This window comes from Urocitellus parryii, chromosome 5 (assembly GCF_045843805.1).
Source record: "Urocitellus parryii isolate mUroPar1 chromosome 5, mUroPar1.hap1, whole genome shotgun sequence".
In the NCBI taxonomy this organism is placed as follows: Eukaryota; Metazoa; Chordata; class Mammalia; order Rodentia; family Sciuridae; genus Urocitellus; species Urocitellus parryii.
This window is the reverse complement of record NC_135535.1, coordinates 166,404,728-166,430,415: the sequence shown is the minus strand read 5'-3', so window position 1 is coordinate 166,430,415 and position 25,688 is coordinate 166,404,728. Positions and strand designations below refer to the sequence as shown.

General features: G+C 39.9%; 1 pseudogene; it reads right to left on the bottom strand.

The window, feature by feature from the left end:
- Positions 1–4,654: 4,654 nt before the first annotated feature.
- Positions 4,655–6,125, bottom strand: LOC144255077 (neurofilament light polypeptide pseudogene; annotated as a pseudogene).
- Between the last annotated feature and the right edge of the window lie 19,563 nt (positions 6,126–25,688).

Genomic DNA, 25,688 nt, shown 5'->3' with positions numbered 1-25,688 from the left:
GGTAAATTACCCTTGTCTTAAATCCCTAATACAAAAAGAAAGAAGGAAAGAAAACTAGCAGCTAAAGGAGAGATTATACAATAGAGCAGAAGGATATTTAGATGTCCATTCACAGAAAAAAATTAAGTTAGAAATATTTTTCTTTCTTCAAAACCACAGAAAAATTGTAATGGAATAGAGATTATATCTAAATAACCTTTAAAGGTACTTGGAGAAAATAATAGAAAAAAATTATAATTTTGAGTGTGGAATCATAAGCAAATTGTAAACTCTAGAAGACATAAAGGAATATCTTGAGAAATTTGGCTATCTAATATCTGAAATTCCCAAGCAAACACACCAAAAAAGATAGTTAAAGGGATGTGTGGGAAAAACATTGTCAATAAAAGGAATTTACATTAATAATCAGAATATACAAAGAAAAGGGGGGAAATAGAAAAGAAAAGTATTTGAGTAGGCAAATGCAAACCAATCTTACTTCTAAATAGCAGCAACTAAATAAAACCAACAAGAAGATACCATTTTGTAGCATAGGATGGTTTTATTAAAAAAAAAAAAGTAGGTGTTGGGGATCTACCCTAGACACCTGGTTCTGTGACTTCAGGTCCTGCCCCTCTAGTAGTATTTTATATAAATGACACCTCCTCCAGCACTATTCCAATGCAGTGATGTCATAGTTGGGAGTGCACTGGCTCATCTGTGGTTCAGTGAGAGTTGGGGGCAGTGTTTGCATTATGGACAAAAAATAAAGGTTCTCTCATTCTGTTATTGCCCTGCCAGGAATCTAGCCTTTCCAGAATATATGAATATTGGGACTTGGAATGTGGTTTAGTGGTTGAGCACTTGCCTAGCCCATGCAGGCCCTTGGTTCAATCCCCAGCACAGGGGAAAGAGAAAGAAAGAAAGGAAGGAAGGAAGGAAGGAAGGAAGGAAGGAAGGAAGGAAGGAAGGAAGGAAGAAAGGAAGAAAGGAAGGAAGAAAGAAAGAAGAGAGGAAGAAAGAAAGGGAGAAAGAGTGGAAGAAAAAAAGAAAAGAAACATGGTATATACAGCCACCATCCCCCTCTAATGCCTGCACTTCCTCAAGTGCGCTGACCTCCAGTAGAAGGAAGCAGGAAGGTCTCAAAAGGATTCCTCCACCAAAGCCCACTACTCCCAAATCCACAAGTAGTAAACACCCTAGTCATTGGCTACAAAAATCGCTTGTAAGGAGCGCCCTCTAGTGTAGAGGTGAAGAAAACTCAGAGTTCCAGGCCCAGTGTTGTGGTGCTCTGATATCTAGTTAGTCCACTAAGTTTCAGATTCATTAACTCCTCTTCCAGGGTCTGGAGTGAGAAACTGCTCTGATTTAAAAACAGATTTGTGATTCCAGAGGGCAGGTATCCTGCTTTGTGGGAAGCAAATGAAGACTCTCTGGTTGTCTTTTTAGAAGACACAAATAAGATCTGTGTGCTCCGTGGCAAACGTGCAGTAGTTATGCCAAATGGCCTCCAAATAGCACTCTGACACATTGAGAACTTATGTAAGAACCTACTATGGGGTTGTGTGTATATGTAACTGTGTGAATGCCACCCATGCACGAGGCCCTGGGTTTGATCCACAGCATCTCAAAAACAACAAACCAAACCACTCTTGGTAGGTCTGATGTTAAACATCCCCTTTGTCCCCGTGGTGTCAAAAGATGCCTCAGTGGATGATTATAAGTAGAAAACTAGGGAAGAGGAATCAGGTATTGGCAGCTTTTCCATTTTCATTTGTGTGTGAGTTTTTTATATAAATGTTAAGTATGCAAAGCAGGAATGCAGATCAAAATATTTCAGTGAATAACTTTTGGCGATTCAACTGTATAATGATTATATAGGTCTGCTTTTTTTTTCTTTTTTCTTTTCTCTTTTGACCATGGCAGCATTTAGATTTTTTGAAAACTAAGTTTACTTCTTACTGACCGCCACTAAATGTCGTTTGTAGAATTTTGATCATACAGTGGATTTCACTCACTATGCCTTTCTGAGTTGTCCCACATGCCACATGCTGGTTGCAGATTTTTAATACTGTCCATCTACTGGGCTGCTTTTATGAATTTGCTATTGAAATATAGGAGGCAAGACACTGTGCCACATGCTGGTAATCTCACTAATCTCTGGTAATCCAGAGGTTGGGGCAAGGAATTGCAAGTTCAGGGGCAGACAAATCTGCAACTTAGTGAGACCTTGTCTCAAAATAAAAACTTAAAAAGGACTGGAGATATAGCTCAGTGATGAAATATCTCTAAATAAATAAATACATGAAACTGTTAAAATGGTATATACACAAGTATGTTCTTGAAGCATGTTTTATATTGGGGAAAAAAGAAACAGTCCCTTTGTCCATAAATAGGGCACTGTCTTGATAAATAATGGTATACCCATCCACAGGATACTTTGCAGCTCCTACATGGAATAAAGTACATTTATGTGTACTCACTTTCATTAACTTTTCCCTACAGTCTACCTAACACTAGTAGAAGGCCACTACCAGGGATTGAACCCAGGTTCTTTCACATGCTGGGCCAGCACACGACCACTTAGTGATCTCCCAGGATTTGATGCTAGGACTGAGGTAGACATGAATTTAAAAGCAAAATATTTATTATTTGATACCATCTTTATATTTTTTTTTTCTCCATACATACTAAGAATACAGGGAATATGTAGAGAGGAAATAGGAATTGTCCACCATTCTGTGGGAACTGAACTGGAATTATTGGGTAGAGGAAATTAGTGATAGGGAGGAGTTTGATGTTTTGCATTTTATACTTTATTACTTTGTGCTCTAATATAACAAGAAATCAAAGTGTGTGTGTGTGTGTGTTTCTAATCTTAAATTCATAATATTAGGCAACCAATCCCTAAATTTTAGCTGTAAGAATTTTTGTGGATTTAAGTATTATTTGATAATTTCCCACTGAGCTAAACTACTGTGGAATGTCCAACCAAGTATGAGAAATTCAATGCATTCTTTAAATAAACCCTTCCTTCTAGCCCAGCTCATCTGGGCATCATAATCCCCATGTAAGCTTTTTAAAAATAGATCCTAGGGGCTGGGGTTGTTGCTCAATGGTGGAGTGCTTACCTAGCATGTGAGGTATGCTGAGTTCAATACTCAGCATCACATAAAAAATAAATAAATTAGTGTGTTGTGTACAATTTATATATATATATATATATATATATATATATATATATATATATACACACACACACACACACACACACACACACACACACACATATATATATATATATTTTTTTTTTAATTAAATATTAGTCTTGGTGACAGATCTGATGACTCAGAATCAGAATGTCTGTGCCTGAGGCTGTTGTCTTAGTGTTCAGGAGGAGATGGGTTGTGAAGATTATTGATTAGGTAATTATGTGGGACAATTGCACTGAGCCAGGAACAGAAAAGGCAGAGAGGCAGACGTGGCCTGCAGGGGCTCCTCCAAATAAACCTGATGGGGACTCTAGATGGATAAAGTCATTCTCCCAGGCTTGGCCATGAAAGTGTTCCATGTGAAGCAAGCAAGGTATTCCAAGTACTCAGAGCTCTCAGATGTGTTAGGGCTGTACCTTTATTTGTATTTTCACTAAAACTATTATTTTTTGCACTTGTCTCAGTTTCTGTGTTCTAAACTGGAGGAAGGTGGGGGATGATTAGACGATCACCAAAAAACTCACCCAGCTTTTGGAATGAAGAAACCCTCCCAGTTTTTTTTTTATTTTTTTTTAGCATAAACACAACAGAATGTAGTGTGTTATTATCTAAGAACCAGGCTGTACAGAGGCAGACAAGTTAGATTCTAGTCCTGACCCCTCTTTGTGCCAGTTGTGTGACTTAACTGCAAGTTATCTGCAAGGTTCTTGACCTCTTTGCACCTAGATTTCTTGATCTGCATAATGGACAATGACTTGCTTTAAATGACATTTAAGGAAAGATCAGAAGTGGCAAAGAGTAGAAGTCAATCAATCAAACCTCAGCAGCTGTTGATAAGTACCACAACAATTACTAGAGCATGAAGTCCTTAAAGGTTAGACACAATGTGTGAATATGTGATTTCCCTTTCCTCTTTCCCTACAGTCTACCTAACACTAGTAGAGGGCCACTACCAGAGATTGAGCCCAGGTTCTTTCACATGCTGGGCCAGCACACCACCACTGAGCTGTGCCTTCAGTCCCCCCCCCAAAAAAAAAAAAAACAGATATAGATATAGATATAAATATAGATAGATATAGATAGTCTACAGATCTGCAATTCTGTCTGCTACAGGTTGTAGTGGTTCCTATCCCTCCTGGAATGCAAGAGTTCAATTCTTTTTGCATGTGCAAGCTGCTTTTCCTAATCTAAGTCCGTTCTTAGGACTGGTTGTAAATTCTACTTGTTCCCTCATTAACAATGAGCTAAATAAAATCTTTGGAACATGCTCATTTTCTATCTGCATGACAGCCATGAATTTATTGTCTTTTGAAAGGCGTCTTTTAATATTGCTGCTACTTCTTTACCAAAGCAGTGGATTTCTGTGGAGGGCAGACACCTTGACTGAATCTCCCTCTCAGGGTCAGATGGAGTTGGACAGCATTAGCGTTAATATCTTGTCCTTGGGTAGACAGAAAAGCTCCCTAGGAGTCCAGCTTCAGGTCCTGTGCCAACAACCTGCAGTGACAAAGAGGAAAGCACTTTTCTCAGAGAAATGGGCTCATAAGGAACCTCTGGACCCCTGGGGCAGCATCCTAGGGCTACAGGTCTTCCCCAAATCCCCTCCTGTGCAGGAACACCCTTCCTTCCTGGGGTGGCGCCCTGGCTTGAACCTAGAGATTAGGTCTTTGGGGTCTCTGAGATCCACCAGGTGCCGCGGGGCCTCTGGAGGGGAAGAGTGTTTTGGAGCCAGAAAGCTCCAAGCTGCCCAGGAATTTTGGCTCAGTCTTGGAGCATTTCCTCCTGGGCTGGCCTGGCGCTATCCTGGGGAGGGCATCCGCCAGCAAACAGGGCGCTGAGATTTGCCAGGCCAGCACCTTGGGGCTCCTGTTCTGCACACAGGCTGGGCTCCCCTACTCAGCACCTAGGGAGCTTTGGCGGGTGGGTGGGACTGGGTGCGCGGGCAGGGTACCCAGGGAGACCGCGGAAGGCAAGATAGGAATGATAGAGGGAGGCAAAGAAAGAGAGGGGGAGGGGGAGAGGAGGAGACTGGAGAGGGGGGAAAGGGGGAGAAGGGGAGAGGGAGGGGAAGAGAGAGAGGAAGAAGAGCGAGAGAGAGAGAGAGAGAGAGAGAGAGAGAGAGAGAGAGAGACTGAGACTGAGACTGAAGGGGAGAGACAGCGGTGAGAAAACAGAGGCAGCAAAGGGCGGAGAAATGAAAATAAGAACAAGTTCTAAAGGAGAGGAGGAGCCTAAAAAGAGAGAAGGAAAGGCTGAGACAGAATGAGGCTTTGGAGATTTAGAAAAGCGATTTCGTCCATCAGGCTGTGGATATACTTTTGGAGCTCAGCTGGGGCCAGCGCCACCTCCTCTGTGCCTTCCCGCGACTGCATCAGGTGACCCTTGGCGTCCTCGCGGCTCAGCACCTCCTCTTCCTAGCATGCTTGCAGGTTGCATAGAGTCTCCTCCAGCACTTTGCACTCGCCCTGGAGCGCCTGCTTCTCATGGGTAGCGTCCCTCCGCCAGGCGCACGTGGCTAATCCCCTGCTCCTACAGCGCCCAGAAGCGGGATGGCTCCCAATGCTTCTGGCACAGCACCAGCAGCTCGGCTTCCAGCAGCTTGTTCTGCTGCTCCAGCTAGTGCACGCGCTCGATGAAGCTGGCAAAGTGGTCCTTGCGGTCCTGGAGCTGCACCTTCTCCTGAGTGCGGATGGACTTGAGGTCGTTGCTAATGGCGGCTACCTGGCTCAGGTCTAGGTTCTCCAGGCTGTGCATCAAGGAGCCGGAACTGGACAGTAGCTGCGGGTCACGGAGACCAGGAGGACACCCGGGCCCAGTAGTTGGAGTAAGTGGAGCGCGGTGCTGTAGCCGCTGCGCAGCTGGAGATGTGCACCCAGGGAGTCTCCACATAGTGCCACTTGTAGGAAGTCTAGGCTCATAGCTAAAGGAACTCATACTGGCGGCCAGGGCGCCACCCCTCCCCCCGCCCATGGCGGACATGGGGGCCTGGAGAGGAGGAAGGACAGGGGAGAAAGGGAAAGGGAAGGATGGATGGCTGTGTGCCTATTATTATTATTATTATTGTTATTATTATTAATTTGTTTTTACTTAAGAGATTGCCATAGTTTGGACTTGAGAGTCCCGCAAAGGCCAAGGTGTTCAAGAATTGTTCCCTTGGGTGGTGCTCTTGGGAAATGATGAATGTTCAGAGGTGGGGCCTAGGGGAAAGTTGTTGGGTCATTGGGGGGTGTGCTCTCAGAGGCAAGTGATTTTTGGTTTTCTTTTATTCATTTATTTATATGCGGTACTGAGAATCAACTAGTGCCTCTTGCACACATGCTAGTCAATACATGCTGTCACCATGAAGTGCAGCTTTTCTCCTGGCCCAAATAGGTTTGCCAGGGTTTCTTTTATGAGAGCAAAACATTCTTTGCATATCTTCATTGGACCTGGCTGGCCAGGCTATGTCTTTCAAGAATAGTAGACTTTAGAGTTTGGAATTTAAGTTTGTCTTGTGACTTTCATCAACCAATAAAATATAAGTAGATTGTAATGTGTGTAATAATGAGAAAGATTTATCTATTAGGCAATTTCTTTTCTTTTTAAATTTATGAATAACCATTTTATTGCATTTATGAATTTAATGTAATGTTTGGAGTTATTTATTACCATGGCACTATTTAGACAAAAATGACCAATCTACAAAACTTCTGTTGTATTTTAAAACTGTATCACACAATTGAGTCTTTGAAAATGTTTATTAAATTTCTAGATAAACATTTATTATAATTGCATTTGAGAATCCTTTTGTAAATATAAGTAGACACAATGAAATAAGGTGCTAGCATCCATCATTTGTCAATGGATACAGATCAGTTAGCAGGTCTATTACAAAAAGATGAAGTCAAAAGGAAGGTGCTCCCTTTCTCATATCCAGACCTCCTAGGATCCTCTCCCTGAGCATGCTTGCTTCTGGATCACATGGGCCCATTCTAAACAGTTACACTGCTTTTCAAACAAATTTCTCTCCCAGTCATTATCTTGTTCAGATTTTCTACTGATTTCTACAGGATCATTGATTTACAGGACCTTTGAAATGTTTCCAGTTCATGGAACTTTATAACACAATAACACCATAACTTACAGAGAATTTGCTATTCTTTTATTTTGCAACAGTGTTCTTATATTCCCTTATTTTCTCTAAGAAAATGTCATCCTAGTCTCAAGCAACCAATATTTTCAATAACCTATGAATAATGATAGAAGAGAGATATATGGAAACCTGATTCAGTGTATATTAGTGCAATCTCAATATAATAAAACTTTGTGAAGCTTTAATAATAATTCAAAAAAAATATTGTATCAGAAATTCCCAAAACAAAATATTGGCTCATGTAACAAATGGCTACAAAGTACCTACTAATACTATGAGGTGCCACATGTTGGTGAACCAAATCCTTTCTCCTGCATCTTAGGGGATCACCTCTTGGAGGTTTGACTGGCATACTTAACAGATCTCAAGTAAAAATTTCTAATATCTCCATCAAAAATTGATCAGACAAATTATAGAGTCCTCCTTAACTCCTCTCACAGATACCCAACATCTCTGCAGACTACAAATTAAACCTTTAAAATATTCAATCTTTCTAGTTCTGTTTAATTTCACAGCCAGCACCATGATAAAAATCCAGCAGGATTCCTATTCTGTATAATTACAGAGCATCTTAATTGGTGTCTACTCCAATACCTGCCTCACAATATTTGATTTTTTCATAAAAATGATTCACAGTCACACTGGAATAAATATGTGACAAGGGTCAACAATATCCTATGTGAAGGAATGACATGAAATATTTTCAAAGAAAAATTTGTATTTCCTGTGTCATGTAAAAAATATGTTCTTGCAAATTTTTGGATTTGACTTACATTGATTTCACATATATAGCAATGCATTTGCTTGGTAGCTCTTTTCTGATTCAAAAATCTCAGGATGGATTCTGTACAAATGATCAATTAAGAATCTCTAAATCATTTTTTTCCACATGTGTGCCATGGTTTTTCTTTTCATCTGTTTTGTTTTGTTCCTCCTACTTCCTTGTGACTATCTTCAAGTGAAGATGCTGAAAAAAAATATCATAACAGATAGAAAAGAATTGAAGAATACTAGAAGCATCCACAGAAAGAAAAGAACATTTGTTCCCCAAGATTTTTACAAGGTGGAGCTGTGCTTCCCAACTGATTCTTAATAATAAAACCAACAATGGATTAATGGCTGATCCTTAAACATAGGAGAACATGAGATTATGATCTGAAGGGTCAGAAAGGATTTTAGTCTAACACAAATTCATAATATATAGAAAGAGACCACTAAAAAATGCTCAGCCATAACTGCAATCAAGGAAGTACAAATAAACCAGTTCACATTAACCTGATAACCAACACTTTAAATCATTGGTGGAAGAATAGGATCAAATAAGATTAAATAAAATAGGGAATAAGCATTCGGATGGGAAAAGTATGGATGATTCTGACTATTTTTGGTTTTTGCTCATACTATGACATTCAAAGTAAGCTTATCCTTTAACATAGCAATCAAATAAATGATACTTCAAGTTTTGGAACATGTTTATTACCCTTTCCTAACCCCCCTCCAATGGGATGGCAGTGTTAAAACACTGGACATAGAATGTCAAGGGTTGTTGGGGAATATGTTTGTTTGATGGTATTGAGGATTGAAACCAAGTCCTCAGGCATACTAGGCAAATCCTCTACCTCTGAGTCACACTCAAAATAGAAAAAGCAAAAAGGCTAGGCATGTAGCTCAGTGGGAGAACACCACTGGGTTTAATCCCAGAATGACCTAAAAAATAAAGAAAAAATGAGAATACAAAGTGGGGGATAGGACTCTACAGGATTAGTGTATTTAGGAGATTGAAGCTAAGTTAGTATTAACATGAAAATAACATATTGTAACTTTAATTGTTTTTTTCTGTAAGAAAAAGAACTACAGATATGACACAAAAGGAAATGACAAGGCTATCAAAACATGTCACTACAAAAAAAGAGAAAAAACCAACAAGTTGAAGCAGAATAACAAGTGGAGAAACAAAAATACACAAACACACACACACACACACACACACACACACAAAGGGAGAGAGAGAGAGAGAGAACACTGTAAGATATACCAAAGAAAATAAATGGCAGGAGTAGCCCTATTCCCTCCTCCTCCTGCCTCTCTCTTCCCCAGTGGCTTGTTTTTTGTTGTTTTGTTTTGGTAGTTTTCAGTAGGGCAGGGAATAAACCCAGCAGCTGTCTTACTGGCTTTACCACAGAGCTTCATTCAGCCCTTTTTAATTTTTATTTTGAGACAGGGTCCGACAAAGTGGCCTCAAAATTGAGATCTTCCTGCCTAAGGCTAAAGGAATCACTGCAATGACAGGCATGAAACCCTGTGCCCTGCTACTAGTGCACTGTTAATTCTAAAATATAATGGGGTTCTGCATGGCACACTTAACCAAGTATTAAAGACCTGTTTAATTGATACTTCCTCCTTTATTTATATATTTTTTTGGTCCTTTCCTCCTCTTTGGGTTACCTAATCCACTTGCAAGAAATCCATTTTTCCATAGAAAACAAAAAAGGAACATTTATTTCTGATTCAAAAGAAACACGAGGCAGAAGTTAACAAATGGTTGAGGAAAACTAGATATTCATGTGCAAAGAATCAACTTGTACTTTTTACCCCAGAGGCAAAAATTATCTTTAAAAAAATGCATAAAACCTGCTGCAAGAAAACTTGGGGGAAGTTTTCATAATATTGAATTTGGCAACAATTTCATAGGTATGTCACCAAAAACACAAACAAAAACGAAAATATATTAGACTACAATTAAATAAAGAACTATGAATCAAAGGACACAATGAAGAAAATAAAAGGACTATCTGTGGATAGGATAGTCCTTTTGAAAATCATATCTGATAAAGTGTTGATACCAAGATATAAAGAACCACAACTGTAATTTAAAGTATCCAAAAGATTAGGATAGACATTTCTCCAAAGAAAACAAACAAATTTTCAATAAGCATTTAAAAAAATGGTCAACATTACTGTTGGTGGGAAGGCAAAATGGAGTAGGTACTGTGAGAAAAAATATGATCATTCCTCAAAAAATAAATAGATAAATAATAAAAATGAAATTAACATATCCAGCAATATCATTTGTACAAGGTATATATAGTAGTCAAAATCATAGAGACAAAAATACAATGATAGTCCTCAGGGGCTGAGGAGGGGACATTGTGGAGTTCTGCTTTAATGCTTACAAAGTTTTAGTTTTACAAGATGAAAAGAGCTCTATGGACAGTTGCTGGTGGTGCTTACAAGGCAATGTAATGTAGGTGTAGGCACTGAAGCATACAATCTTAGCACCACTTTTAACAAATAAATAAAAAAAGAAGCTGAGTTAAGAATTTCTCATAATATTGAATAAAATAAAACCTTTTCTTCATGTCCATATGCAACTGTCACTAATTTGCTGTACATAAATATAGTTCATGGTCTTGTTTTCACTGGGTGAATAGGTATGTGTGATTCCAAGATAGATCATTATTGTTTCATTCCTTATTTCATTTTCAGTCAACATACTGTAAAACTAATTTAGAAACTTGATATTTCACTGGAAAGTGTATTTTTGAACACTCTCAAAATAACATAGGACTAGTCTATTATTTTTAACTGCACTATGCAGGTAGCTAAGATCTTAAACATCTCTTAAAGCTACACATGGTATGGTTTAGTCACTACCATGGTGACACAGCAACATGGTGGGATGTTTATGAGGTGGGGCCTAGTGGACATCTTTAGTTCATTGGAGGCAGGCTCTCAAGGGGATTATGGGGCCCTAGCCTCTCCCTCTTTCAACCTATGACTTCCTGGTCATGTGGTTGATAGTTTTACTCTAATGTGCTGTCACCCCTTTGGCCAAAAAAATGGGACCAACTGACTAGGAACTAAAACCTCCAAAACCATGAAGGAAGCCTGATGTGGTGGACAACACCCATCATCCCAGCAACTTGGCAGGCTGAGGCAGGAAAATCACAAATTCAAGGCCAGCCTGAGGAATTGAGTGAGACCTTGTCTCAAAAAAATGAAGATGGCTGGGAAAGTAGCTCTATGTAGAGGAACCCTGGATTCAGTCCCCAGACCACACACACAAAGTCACAATAAGTCTCATCACAGGTATTAGATATAGTGGTGGAAAACTAACACACCTAACTTGATTACTTTAATGACCCTTTGTATCTAGGGGTTCTGTGTTCTGTAAGAAAGTATAAGTATTTTCCTGTAGAAAACATCTAGAAGCAGAATTACTAGACATCTGCAACTTCAATCAATATTCCAAGTAACCATTCAAAGTGATTGTGCAGATAATACATTTTCCCAGTTGGACAGTTGCTATTTCCCCCAGTTCTCTATCTCATTATAGGAAGGAAGATATTTGCAAAATTAAGATTTGTATGTTACATGCCTTGGGAATTCAAACCATTTTTTGTGCAGTTTAATAAGTACAATAATTCATAATTTCACTATCAAATATGACACATCACAAACAGCATCTGAGACTCTTTGCAATAGTTCCAAGAGGGTGGGCAAAGTGCAAGAACCACAAATGCAAGCTTTCTTTACAATTTCTGCTGTTGTTTAAACAATCATAAACAGTATACACTGTTTTATGAACAAATATTCCCAGAGGAAAATGGAAAGCACTACCAAAGAGAGCTGTAGCCTTGGCCTGCCTCTACACAAAACACACCAAGAGCAACTGGGAATTCAGCAGTTGCTCCACTTTTCCAGTGGCACTGTGTAAATGGTGCCCCCTAGTGGTTAGAGGGATGTAGCTTGCAGAGCTGTGTTGGCAGGAGCTATTCCAGGGACAGGAAATTCTCTGGAATTTTTCAAAGAGTTCTATACCTTAGGCTCAAAATTGTGAAAATGTTTTCAAAGAGGGACATTCCCAGATACCCTCACTTTGAACTTTTGTCTCAAAAATGAAGATCAACTATATCCAAATGCTTCCCTGAGCACCCCTCAGATATGATTGACCCGCATGCCCAGGTGACTGTCAGAACACTCTGGATTCCCAAACAGAAGCCCTCAAACCTGTGCAGAAGCCTCCTAGGGTTCTTGAGATTGCAGAAGCTGGAACTGTGGCTTCACTGAAAGCTCTGCCTTTAGTGGGGAGAACTCACATAGCGCTGTGCCTTTTAGGTGGATGGAGGGAATCAATCAAACTAACAGAGAAAGAGTCTGCTAAGGATGTGGATTGGAAGTAGAATGACACTGCAATAGGCAGATGCCTGGCACAGGAAACCCCGGGCACACTCACTGTGAGCACAGTGAGACAGTAGGGCTTGGGAAGATATTTAAAGGCAAAAATAAAAAGAATTACAACATATATTTCAAAACAATAAGTCTTGGCAACATTGGTGAATAACAAGGTACATATGTGTCCAAAGTTAAGCAGATAGTTGCTGGGCAGACATCCTTGCAGAAGTCTGTTCTCTTTAAGGCTTCATTCTGGCAGAATTCTTGTCAAGCAATAATGGGTGAGATGGCCTTCTTCATAACCTCCTTGCTAGTTTCTTTTCTTTTTTCTTTTTGTTAGGGTTGGCACACAAGCAAATTCATGTGATACCAATGATGCTGATAACTTTCAGAGAGTCCAGGCTGTCCTGGCAGGCTATGCTATGTCCTGAAGGTGCCTTCCTGGGCCACAGAGGAGAGCAGCAGGCTGTGGACCCCTCCATACAAAGGGAGCTTAGAGTATCTTACCTTCAAGGAGGAGATAATTTGTGAGACAGGGCTGTGAAAAAAGTGTCTACCTAAAGCACACATTGGTTTGAATTTTGAAACTGCAGTTATTTAGGGGTGGTCTTGCTGTCTTTGTGCCTGTTGCTGTGGTAGTGGCTGCATAAGTCCACCTTTCTCCCGAGCACTAGAAGATGGAGTCAGGGATCTACCCCAGGTTACTAGTGCCCATCACAAGACAGGACAATTTAGGATTCTCTCTCTCTCTCTCTCTCTCTCTCTCTCTCTCTCTCTCTCTCTCTCTGTGTGTGTGTGTGTGTGTGTGTGTGTGTGTGTGTGTGCGCGCGCACAGGCGCATGTGTTTGCTAGGGAGCAGGGGTTTGTAAGAAGGATTTGGGGGTTTCCTTTGTTATATTTTTGTGTATGATTCTGCTTTTTGCTTTTTTTCTTGTTTTCTTCACAGAGCCTTCCTGAACTCAATAACTTTTATGCAGATTCAAGAGAGTCCTTTGACCTGAACTCCTATGGATAGACAATGACCTATGCCTATAGCTCTAAAACTTAATGCCATGTTGTTCTCCAGTTATAATTCTGGCCCAGTCATAGACCTGTTCAGATCCCTTATCCCAAAGCTGCTGTGTTGGGGACCTGGGCTGCTCTGCAGCACCTTGCTGTCTAACTTGCTCAATGGGCACTGGCAGAGAACTGAATACTATTTGTGGAGGACATGTATATCTGAGAGCTTAGGACCTCTCCATTCCTTTTACAACATGGACCCTGCTGTTGTAGAAGGGAGGGCAAATGCTGCTCTTAAGTCACCATGCTTTTGGGACATTAGAAACAGTCTTGAAATGGCAGTTTCTTTGGGCAATTCTAGGGCTATTGAAGCTGTTGAAGATAATATCCTCAGTCATTCTGCTGCTGTCCTTCATACAGTAAACACTTCCAAGGACCTCCTGGTCCTGATGCTGCTGCATCTTTCTGTTTTTAGCCACCTGTTTCAAGGTTATCGGATTTTAAGCCACCAAGATTCCCAAGATGCCATCTCTCAACAGCACTACTGTCCTGCCCTCTTTCCCCCAGCAGGCTCCATTGGGAAAACCAGGCTGGTTGTCATCTTCTGGTGACAAACAATCTTTTTTTCTCCCTAGGTCATAGTCTGGCTCTTTTGTTTTGAAACCAAATCTAAGAAGAAAGAGAATTATTTGTAATAAAATATAAGGTAGTGGATGGGGCTGTAGCTCAGTGGCAGTGCAATTATCTGGTATGTGTAAGGCATTGGGTTCGATTCCAGCACCACATATAAATTAAATAAATAATAACAAAGGTCTATCAACAATAAAAAATATTTTTAAAAACTATATATGGGAGCTGGGGCTGTGGCTCAAGCAGTAGCATGCTCACCTGGCATACATGCGGCCCGGGTTTAATCCTCAGCACCACATACAAACAAAGATGTTGTGTCCACTGAAAACTAAAAAATAAAAATTAAAAAATTCTCTCTCTCTCTCTCTCTCTCTCTCTCTCTCTCTCTCTCTCTCTCTCTCTCTCTCTCTGTCTCTATAAAGAAACCAATATATAGTAGTTTAGCTTAGTTTCAGAAATATCATTGACTTGCTTCCTGATCTTGAGTAGACCCAAAAAAGGCAATCCTTCCTGGGATATCCATATGACTGAATGGTGCATAATTCTTTTTTTTTTTTAAAGAGAGAGTGAGAGAGGAGAGAGAGAGAGAGAGAGAATTTTTAATGTTCATTTTTTAGTTCTCGGCGGACACAACATCTTTGTTGGTATGTGGTGCTGAGGATCGAACCCGGGCCGCATGCATGCCAGGCGAGCACGCTACCGCTTGAGCCACATCCCCAGCCCTATGGTGCATAATTCTAAACTCCCAACTGTCCACAGAGTCTGAAGCAGCACTTCTGTCCATGTGAACCCAGGCTTTTCAAATTCTCCCAGCAACCCTTCTGCAAATTCTGTATTTAGACTGAACAGATTCCCCAGCTGCCCTACATACATTCCCACAACTTCTTTATTTTTCTCAATATGCCCCATCAAGGTACATTCATGACTGAATGTATTGTATAAATAGTCTTAACTTTTTTGTATTTAAAAGCAACAAATAGAACAAGCAAGGGTTTGTCATCACTGGACAGTACATTTTACAATTGGTCCTAATAAGTGCACTGAACACTCTAGTCTTCATATTTTTCTCCTACATAAATAGAGGACTATGTGGGCCAAGTCCCCAAAGCTTAGAGGTAGGTGTATGGAAATGATAAAATGCTTTTTAGACTAAATAGCCCAATTAGCTGAGGTTTAGAAGGGCACGGGCAAGAGTGTCAGGAAGCCTTTTGATATTTGATCACTCCTAAAACCCACCTCCAAGTTCAGAATGGCTTAAGTTAACAGGTAGAAGGATCTTTGATCCACACTTAAGATGATTAAAATTGTATCTATACATAACAAAACAGGTGCCTCTAAACACATGCTCTCATTTTCTCTCTCCAATAGAATGGCACACAGAAAGATGAGGTGCAAGTATCAATAATGTGTCAGTGGTAACAGACCCAGGTGGCAGGTAAGTTACAAAATGATGAAACCAAGAGGCAGGTGCTCCCTATCTTACATTCAGACCTACTAGGATCCTCTCCCCAACCAGGCTTACTTCCTGATCCCATGGGCCTTCTCTAAGCACATGCACCTCATTTCAATTCACATTTCTCTCCAGTCATTATCTTGTTCAGATTTTCTACTTATTCATATAACATCATTGCTTTGCAGGAACTTTGAGATATTCCTAGTTCATGAAAATTTATAAAACAATAACTTCATGATTCCATAGTATTTGCTATTCATTTCTTTTCCAATACTGTTCTTATATTCCATTTCCTCTAAGAAAATGTCCTCCTACTGTCAAGCAACAAAAATATTCAATGAACCATAGATAATGACAGGATAGAGATCTATGGAAACCTTCTTCAGTGAGTGTATATTAGGGCAATCCTAGTATAGTAAAATTTTGTGCAGTTATAATTTACAAAATAACCATATAAGAAATTCCCAAAACAAAATATTAGCTCACATAACAAGTGGCTAAGTACCTAATAATATTCTGAGGTGCCCTGTGTGATACACAATCAAAATAATTCCTTTCCCCTTCAGTCTATGTGATTTTTCTCTCGGAGGTTTCATTGGCATACTAAACTAACAGATCTAAGTAAATACTCCTAATGTGTCTGGCATAAAATTGATCAGGACAAAATTTTAGAGCCATCCTTAACTCCTCTCATTGAACATTCAACATCTCTGCAAACTATCAGTTTCACCATTAAAGTATTTAATCTTCCTAGTTCTGCAGAATTCCACAGCTAGCACCCTGATCAAAACCTGCACAATTTCTAATCTGGATAATTACAAAAGCATCTTAATTAGGGCCTACCCCCCAAATTGCCTCACAATAGTTGATTTTTCCATAAAAGTCATATGATACATCCATATCCACACTGAAATGAATACATGACAGGTATCAACACTATCCTATGTAAAGAAATGGCATGAAGATTTTTCAAAAAATTCTTTGTATTTCTTGTATCATCTACAGAGTGGTATGTTCATGTAATTTTTGGACTTTTGACTTACCTTGATTTCACATAAATCCATGCATTTGTTTGGTCAGTTCCTCACTGACGGAAAAATCCAGGTACAGATTCTGTTCAAATGATAGATTAACAATCTCCAAATCATGTTTTCTAAATGTGTGCCACTGCTTTTCTTTTCCTCTTTCCTGTTTTGCTTCTTCTACTTCTTTATGACTATTTTCAACTGAAGATGCTGAAAAAAAATATGAAACAGAAAGAAAAGAATTGAGGAATACTAGAGGCATCCAAAGAAAGAAAAAGATTATTTGTTGACTAAGATTTTTAAAAGGTGGAGTTGTACCTCACTACTTATTCATTTTTTAAAAGGGGGGGGGTGGAATTAAGGGTCTATCTTTAAAAATATAAAGATAACATGAGATTATGTTCTACAGGGTAGGAAAGGATTTTGTCTAACAAAAATTTAAAAATAGGAAGAAGACAAAAAATGCTCAGTCATAATAGTAATTGAGAAAGTACCAATAAACCACCCCATATCAATCTCATACCCCACAGTTTAAGTGGTTGGTGAAGGAGGAGGGGAGGAATAAAATTAAATAAAATAGGGAGCCAACATTGGGATGGGACAAGTATTGATTTTTATGACCACTTTGGGATTTTTTTTTTTGTATTCTGAAGTTCAAAGTGAGCTTACCATTCAAAGTAGCAATCAAATACAGAATACTTGAAGTTTTTAGAGCATGTTTACATGACCTTTTTCTAACCCCTCTCCAATGGGATGGCCAGGGATTGTATAGAGGTTTGGTTTGTTTAGTGGCAGTGAGGATTGAAGCCAAAGCCTCAGGTATGCTAGGAAAACACTCCAGCACTGGTTCACACTCAAATTAGAAAAAGCAGAAAAGCTAGACTGGTAGAACAGTGGTAGAGAATCCCTGGATTCAACTTCAGCACAATAATAAAAGAAAGAAAGAAGTGAGAACATAAAGCATGTGATACCACTGTAAAAAAAAACAAACATGAAAATAAAATATTACAACTTTGATTGTCTTTATGGTAAGAAAAAGAGCTACAGAATTGACACAAAAGGAAATGACAAGAAAGTCAAAACATGTCACTACCAAAGAGAAAAGAAAACACCCAAGTCAAAGCAGTAGAACAAAGGAGGGAAACACACACACACACACACACAGGCACACAGCTGTAATATATACCAAGCAAGAAAAATGGCAGTTGTAGTTCTCCTCCCTCCTCTCTCCTCCTCCCCCTTCTCTCTCTCCCTCCAATGGCTCAGTCTTTAGGTATTTCTCAGAAGGGTAGGGGATAAACCCAGCAACTGTTCCAGTGGATTTACCACAGAGCTTCATTCTAGTCCTTTTTTTATTTTCATTTTGAGACAGTGTTCTACAAAATGGCCTCTTTTGAGATCCTTTTGAGATCTTCCCGCCTCAGGCTCCAGGAGTCACTACAATGACATGCTGGCACTCCTGTGCCCCACTTCTAGTGCATTGTTCATTGTGCAAAATAATGGGATTCTGAGGTGAAAAGCTCAAACATGTATAAAAATGTGTGATTGATAGGCCCTCCCTGTTTCTGTCCTCCCCTCCTCTCTGGTTGAACTAAACCATTTGGAAGGCATCCATTCTTCCATAGAAAACAAAAATGGAACACTTATTTCTGATTCAAAAGAAACAATAGGCAGGATTTTACAAATGGTGCTGGGAAAACTGGATATCCACATAAAGCATCAAGTTGGACCTTTCAACCCATAGGGAAAAATTAACTCAAAATTGAAGAAAATCAAGCTGGAAAAACATATAAAACCTTCTGCAAGAAAACTTGGGGGAAAGTTTTATGACATTGAATTTGGCAATGATTTCTTAGATACATCACCAAAAGCACATACACAAGAAATTTGGACTACATCCAAATAAAAAACTGTGCATGGAAGGACACATAAAAAAGGGAAAGAAAAATCTGTGGAATAGGAGAATCCCTTTGGAAATCACATCTTACAGAGTTTTGATATCAAGACAGAGAACTACAACTTACACAGAACTCCATTTTAAAGTGTGCAAAGGATTGGAATAGATATTTCTCCAAAGAAGATAAACAAATTGTCATTAAGCATGTGAAAAGATGGTCAATATTACAAATCATTAGGGAAGCCAAATTCACATCCACAGAAAAATAACACCTCACTCCCATTAGGATGGCTACCATCCCCAAACCAGATAACCCCCCAAAAAAGAAACAAACAAACAAACAAAACAATTGCAGAGGAGGAGCAGAGAAACTGGAAACCCTAATGCACTGTTGGTGGGAAGGCAAAATGGTGTAGCTATTATGATAAAAATATGGTTGGTGCTCACAAAAAATAAATAACTATTATTTATCCAGCAGTGTTATTTTATGAGGTATCTAGAATAGTCGAAGTCATAGAGATGTACAATGATAGTCCTCAGGGGCTGGGGAGGGGGCTCTGGGGAGTGCTATTCTAATGGTTACAAAGTATCAGTTCTACAAGATGTAAAGAGCTCTGTGGACAGTTGCTGGTAATGGTTACAGGAGAATGTCTTATAGGTGATGCCACTGAAGTGTACGTTTAAAAATAGTGGTGAGGGTAAATTTTACATGATGTTTTATTGAAATTTAAAAAAATAACACAAGGAAATCCTCTCGAAAGAGAAGACCTGAATCTCTACACTTTAGACAAACATAGTTCACTTTTACAGCAAAGCCTCTTATGTGATAACTAACCCACTCCACAGAACAGAGTTAATTCACTCAGGGGGTGGAGCCTCCCTGGCCTTAAAGACCACACCTCGAAATTCTGTTCAGTTGAGCATAAGTTTTTCACACAGGAACTTCAGGGGGTTTAATGTTGACTCCATTCCAGTTGGACTGATCCCAGAGCTGTTTTACTTTCAGTCATGCACCAAGTAACAATGCTGTGGTCAAGGATGGACTAGATATATGATGGTGATGCCACAGAGGATATCATCAAGTGAAGACTGACATCAGAGTTATATTAGTTTATATAAATGCACTCTATGATGTCTACACAACAAAAATCTCCTCATACATTTCTCAGAACCAACCCTCACCATTAAGAAATGCCTGATTGGAATTGTTTCTTTTTCTTTTTTTGACATGTTTTTAATATGAGAAATACAGTTGTCCCTAAAATACAGGCATTCTGTGTTCTGTCTTATGGAGCAAAGTACAATTTCCTTTACAAAAAAAAATTGAACAAAGTATTAGCCATGACAGTGAACTCTGCAGAGTATATTTGAGGTTTCTGCCTCTCTAGGAGGGGCTGTTGAGAAGAGTAAAGGAAGCAATGCTTTTAATAGTGGTACTTAGGAGACAGAAAGTTTCCCCAATATTTCATATGCAGGACCATTTTCAACCTCTTGTTCTAGAGAACCATAAAAGATGTGCAGCAGGAGAAATTAGCCATGAGACTGCAAGTTCCCCATGTTTGGAAACAACACCTAAGTGGGGATTTAAAATTAAAAAAAAAGCACTCTCTTCACAGCAAAATCACTCTTGGGGAGTTCAGATGAGCACCACCAAGATTCTAGAGAAGCTTCTTGTCTGTTTTATCCCACTCCCTACCTCATAACTCATAAAAGTCTCAGATTTTATGAAAAAATAAATGTGCATGCTTCAAAATATTTGAAAGACTTGAGGTTTTTCAAATGAAAGCTCAGTAGAAGGAGGAGCAACCAAAGAGACAGTCCTTTGAATCACTCTAGCCCCATGGTCAAAAGCATGGACTCTCCCACCTGCTTACCGGAGATCCATGGCAGATTCACATCCAGAAGTGACTGCTGTTGAGTCATCACTGTTTGGGGGGCCCTTTGATGCATGTTTTTCCTTCTAAGACCATGTGGCCAGTGGACTCCTGGGTCTACTATGTACAGCTGGGGAGGAAGGTCATGTATAAGTTGCAAGACAGCCACAGCTGACCCCACAACCTTCTCCTCTAAACTAGGGCTCATCTAAAAAAAAAAAAAAGAAAGAAAAGAAAAGAAATCAGAACAAAAATCAAGACTTTTGTAAGTGCACTTCCTCAAAAAACTGCCATGCCAAAATCTCTTCCACTATCCTAGGTTTCAAATGTTCTAATGTATTTCTAAATTTTATACTATATAAAAAAATTGTCTGCTTTAAAAACAATCCCCAGGACCACTCATACAATTCTTGCAATGTAGTTTCTCACCCCTCCCTGCCTTGGGATTCTGGAGATGGAGTCCTGAACCTGGGCTTGCTAGGCAACACTCCACCATTAAGCTATACCCATGCTTTCTTTACTTTTTGTTTCTTTGATGGGGGAGGTAGCCACATGGAACTCAGGGCCTCCTGCCTGCCTGCCTCACAATGGCAGGCCTAAAATGCTGAGCAAGCATTTTACTATTGAGACTCCCCCCAGCCTATTCTGCTGATTTTTATTTATTTATATTTTTTCTCCCATACTTTTACTGCCTTCACTCCCATTAACTTTTAAAACTGAAATTTTTAACCATGAAGCTAGGATCCTCGTGCCACAGCCTCCTGGGTATCTGGATCACAGGTGCATATCATGGCAACTTGCCAACTTTTTAACTCACAGGAGAGAAGAAAAAGAACAAGAACATAAACTTATCCCTTGACCTTAACACCGAGTGGTTCTTAGCTATTTTATTTTGTTTGATCCTCCTTATCATTCTCCTCATCTCCTTGGCATTCCCCTTCATTGATTGGATGGGAATCCCAGACATATTTTTGCCCTGAAAATACTTCCCTATATCTCTAAAATATAAGAAATCTCTTTTAATGTAACCAGGGGCTAATTTTTAAATATAAGAGGCTTTGGAGTAGCCATGCTCCCCAATTCCACTGTGCAGCAGCCATAGACAATTCTGTCAGTAGCATGGGCTATCTCTGGCCCCCAAACCTGCCCATTAAAAAATGGGGCTGGGGATATACCTCAGTTTGTGGAGTGCTTGTCTCACACAAGGCCCTGGGTTCAATCCCCAGCACCTCAAAAAAAAAAAAAAGAAAAGAAAAGAAAAGAAAAGAAAAGGAAGAAGGAGAAGGAGGAGGCTCAAACATTCCTATGCCCCAATGCCCCAATATTAGTGCATGCAGTCCACAGCCTGCCATGAAAAAACATATCTTAATCCTCTACCAAAGAACCTCACCTTTGGAAGTCATGTTGAACCTCTGCTCCTTGGGCTTTCTCAGTGGTAAAGTGAGCAACTCTGGAGCAGCATCCATTAATATAGCCCACCCTAGATGTGCCCTCAGATGGCCTAGCCCCTGACAGAGACAACCAGCCAACACAATAGGGCCATGGGCCAGCAGAATTGGTCCCGCCCTGGCCTGAAGCCTACCCTAGACACATCTGATTACATTTAACCTAACACCTACCTCTGCAAATTCTAGTTTCCATTCATTGAGCACCCACTGAAACTAATCTTATTTAATCCCTACAACATCCATATAAGGCATATAACATAGGGTACTTTTTTTTAGTATTTATTTTTTAGTTACAGGTGGACACAATATCTTTATTTTTATGCAGTGCTGAGGACCAAACCCTATGCTTCATGCATGTAGGCCAGCGCTCTACCTCTGAGCCAAAACCCCAGCACCCCCACCCCCTCCCTGCCATAGTGTACTATTTTTCCCCCACCTGGACTTGAGTTCAATGGAACAGAGATGTTTAAGCCATAGTATTCCCCTGACCTTGAACCTAAACCCTTGTGCTCCTCTATCACACTCTCATCATTCTTGACTCAAAGCTGAGTTGCATCCCTTGATAGGGTATTGATTATGGAGTACTGAGCTTAGAAGCAGGAGAGGCCACAGATTGAAATTGAATAAGGACATAGGAACAATAGGAACATTATAAGACATAAGACTTATGTTTTATTATCTTTATATCGGTTGTCACAATAGATACATATTTTTTCTTGTCAGTACTGTGGATTGAACTCAGAGGCTCTCTACCACTAAACCACAGCCTTCAGGATTTCTTCTTTTTTTTTTTGAGTCAGAGTTCTGCTGATTTGCTGAAGCTGACTTCCAATTTGCAATCCTCCTGCTTCAGCCTAAAAATTACAGGTATGGGATTACAGGTATGTACCACAGAGCCCACTTAATTCATCTTGTTCTTCATACAGTCCTGTGATTGAGAGCAAAAATCTTCATTTCACAAATGGAGAAACTGCAGGCCTTTGAGGTTTCTTCACAGCTCTGGGGCTTTGTAGTTCCCACATGTGGGGAGAAGGTAATAATACTTTGGTTTTTTTTGTACTTCAGGTGTAGAAAATGTAACACATGTTTGACAGTTGTTTCTCATTCTTCTGAATCAGAGTGATCTGCCTGCCTCTCTTTCTATTGAAACAAATGGCTTTTTTTTTTTCTTTTTTGGTCCTGGGGATTGAACCTACTAATGTTTGAAGGCTAACTCTGCAGCTGGAACTGATTTTTTTCACATTTTCTCCTAGCAGCCCTATGGGGATATACATGATCATAAAGATGAGTCCTGAAGCTCAAAGTGATTAACTAAATTACCTGATGTCAAACTCTGAGGAGACTGACTACAACAAGATAAAGCAGAGAAAAATAAGGTTTGCCAGGCATGGTGGTGCACACCTGTAATCCCAGGGGCTCTGAGGCAGAAGGATCACAAGTTCAAAACCAACCTCCATAATGCAGTACAGCCCTAAGCAGTGTAGTGACACCCTATCACTAAATAAAATACAAAAGAGGGCTAGATTTGTGGCTCAGGGGTCAAATGTCTCTGGGTTCAACTCCTAGTACAAAGAAAGAAAGAAAGAAAGAAAGAAAGAAAGAAAGAAAGAAAGAAAGAGGAAAGAATGAAAGAGGAAAGAAAGAAAGAAAGAAAGAAAGAAAGAAAGAAAGAAAGAAAGAAAGAAAGAAAGAAAGAAAGAAAGAGGAAAGAAAGAAAGAAAGACAAAAGAAAGAAAGACGAAAGAAAGAAAGAAAGAAAGAAAGAAAGAAAGAAAGAAAGAAAGAAAGAAAGAAAGAAAGAAAGAAAGAAAGAAAGGAAGGAAGGAAGGAAGGAAGAAAGAAGTTTGCAACTGGGCAAGTTAATGGCAGCATTACAGAAGATAAATTTTAAAGGGCAGGGGAGAGGAATATAGTTCTCTAATGTGATCCCAGAATAGATGGTGTCTCTGCATCTAAAATGAAGAAAAGGCACAAGGACCAGATTGATGGGCAAATAAATTCATGGAGGTCATTTCATGTGGTATGACTGCAGATTGGTCCTGTACTTTCTGCTTGCGCACCTCAACCTGTTATTTGAGGCAATAAAGGTGATTTGGAGTATATGGAGGAATATTTTGGGAAAGGGAAGGCTTGAATAAGATTAGCAACTGAGGGAGTAGAGCAAACCAAAATTGGGTTGAGCCACCAGCAGCTCCAAAACCATCTTCATTATTCCAGGATTCCACTCCCACTAGCCACAGCCCCCTCTGCTGATGGCCTTCTTCAGCCCTGGACTCTGGCAGGTCTAGCTCCAAAATCCAGAACTCATGTTTTCTTTTTGGACCCTCTGCATGGAATCATGACTTACCCACCATGTGAAATGCCACCATGTGCACCAGCTCTTAGATCACAACCAAGGACTTTAGTGAGAAAAAGGAAATTGTGGAGGAGTCAGAATGGAAGGGCCCCTGCTAATGGGAATGCTAATGAGGATGATGGGGAACAGGAGACCAGGCAGTCAATGAGGGAGATGAACAAGGGCAGGAAATTGATGGTGAGGAAGGGGATGGAGATGTCAAGGAGGAGGCTGCCGTACCTATGGCAAACAGGCAGCTGAAGGTGATGTGGATGGCAATGTTGATACCAATGAGGACGCCAAGAAAGCAAGGAAAAAAAATAAGCCAGGCATGGTGGTACAGGCCTGTAATCCCAGCAACAAAGGCTGGCAGCTGAGGCAGGAGGATCACACATTGGAGCCTCAGCCTCAGCCTCAGCATTTTAGCTAGACTAAGCAGCATAGTGAGACCCTACCTATCTCAACATGTCCATTTCAGGAAAAAAACTTTAAGTTAGAAATATTTTTTAAATACATTTCAAAACCACAGAAATATTATAAATAGAAAAGAGATTACATCTTTAATAACCTTTAAAACTACTTGAAGAAAGCAATGGAAATCATTTTTATAATTTTGGAGTGTGGAATCATAGGCAAATTGTAAACTCTAGAAGTCACAAAAAAATTTGAGAAATTTGGTAACCTAATATCTAAACTTCCTGAGCAAAGACGCCAAAAAGATAGTAAAATGGAGGTCTGGAGAAAACATTGCCAGCACCAATAAAAGACATTTACATTAATAATCCGAATATACAAAGAAAAGGGGAGAAATGGTAGAAAAATTATTTAAGTAGACAAATGCAACCCAATGTCACTTCTAAACAGCAGCAACTTAATAAAACCCAACAAAAAGATATCATTTTGAAACATAGGATGGTTTTATTTAAAAAAAAAATAGGTGTTGGGGATGAGCCCTGGACACCTGGGTCTGTGACCTCAGGTATTCCTACTCCAGAAGTATTTTCTGTAAAGGTCACCTCCTCCACACTATTCCAACCAGACAGTGATATCAGAGTTGGGTGCACACTGGCTCATCTGTGGTTTAGTGAGAGTTGGGGGCAGTGTTTGCATTTTGGACAAAACAGAAAGGTTCTCTCATTCTGTGATTGCCAGGCCAGGAATCTAGTCTTTCCAGAATAGACGAAAATGGAGACTAGGAATGTGGTTCAGTGGTTGAGCACTTACCTAGCACATGCAGGTCCTGGGTTTAAACCCCAGCATAGGTGGGGGGAGAGAGAGAGAGAGAGAGAGAGAGAGAGACAGAGAGAAAGAAAGGAAAGAAGAGAGGGAGAAAGGGAGGGAGAAAAAAAGGAAAGGAACGTGGTATTGACAGCTGCCTGTAAGACCAGGACGCAAGAAAAGACCACTAACTCCAAATAAAATCAAATTAAAGCAAGCTTATTATGTCGACCTGCCAGGCTGCCTCTCCCTCCCAAAATGGAGGGAACAATACAGCAACCCCAGCTTTCCAGCAGCCCCACTTTATACCC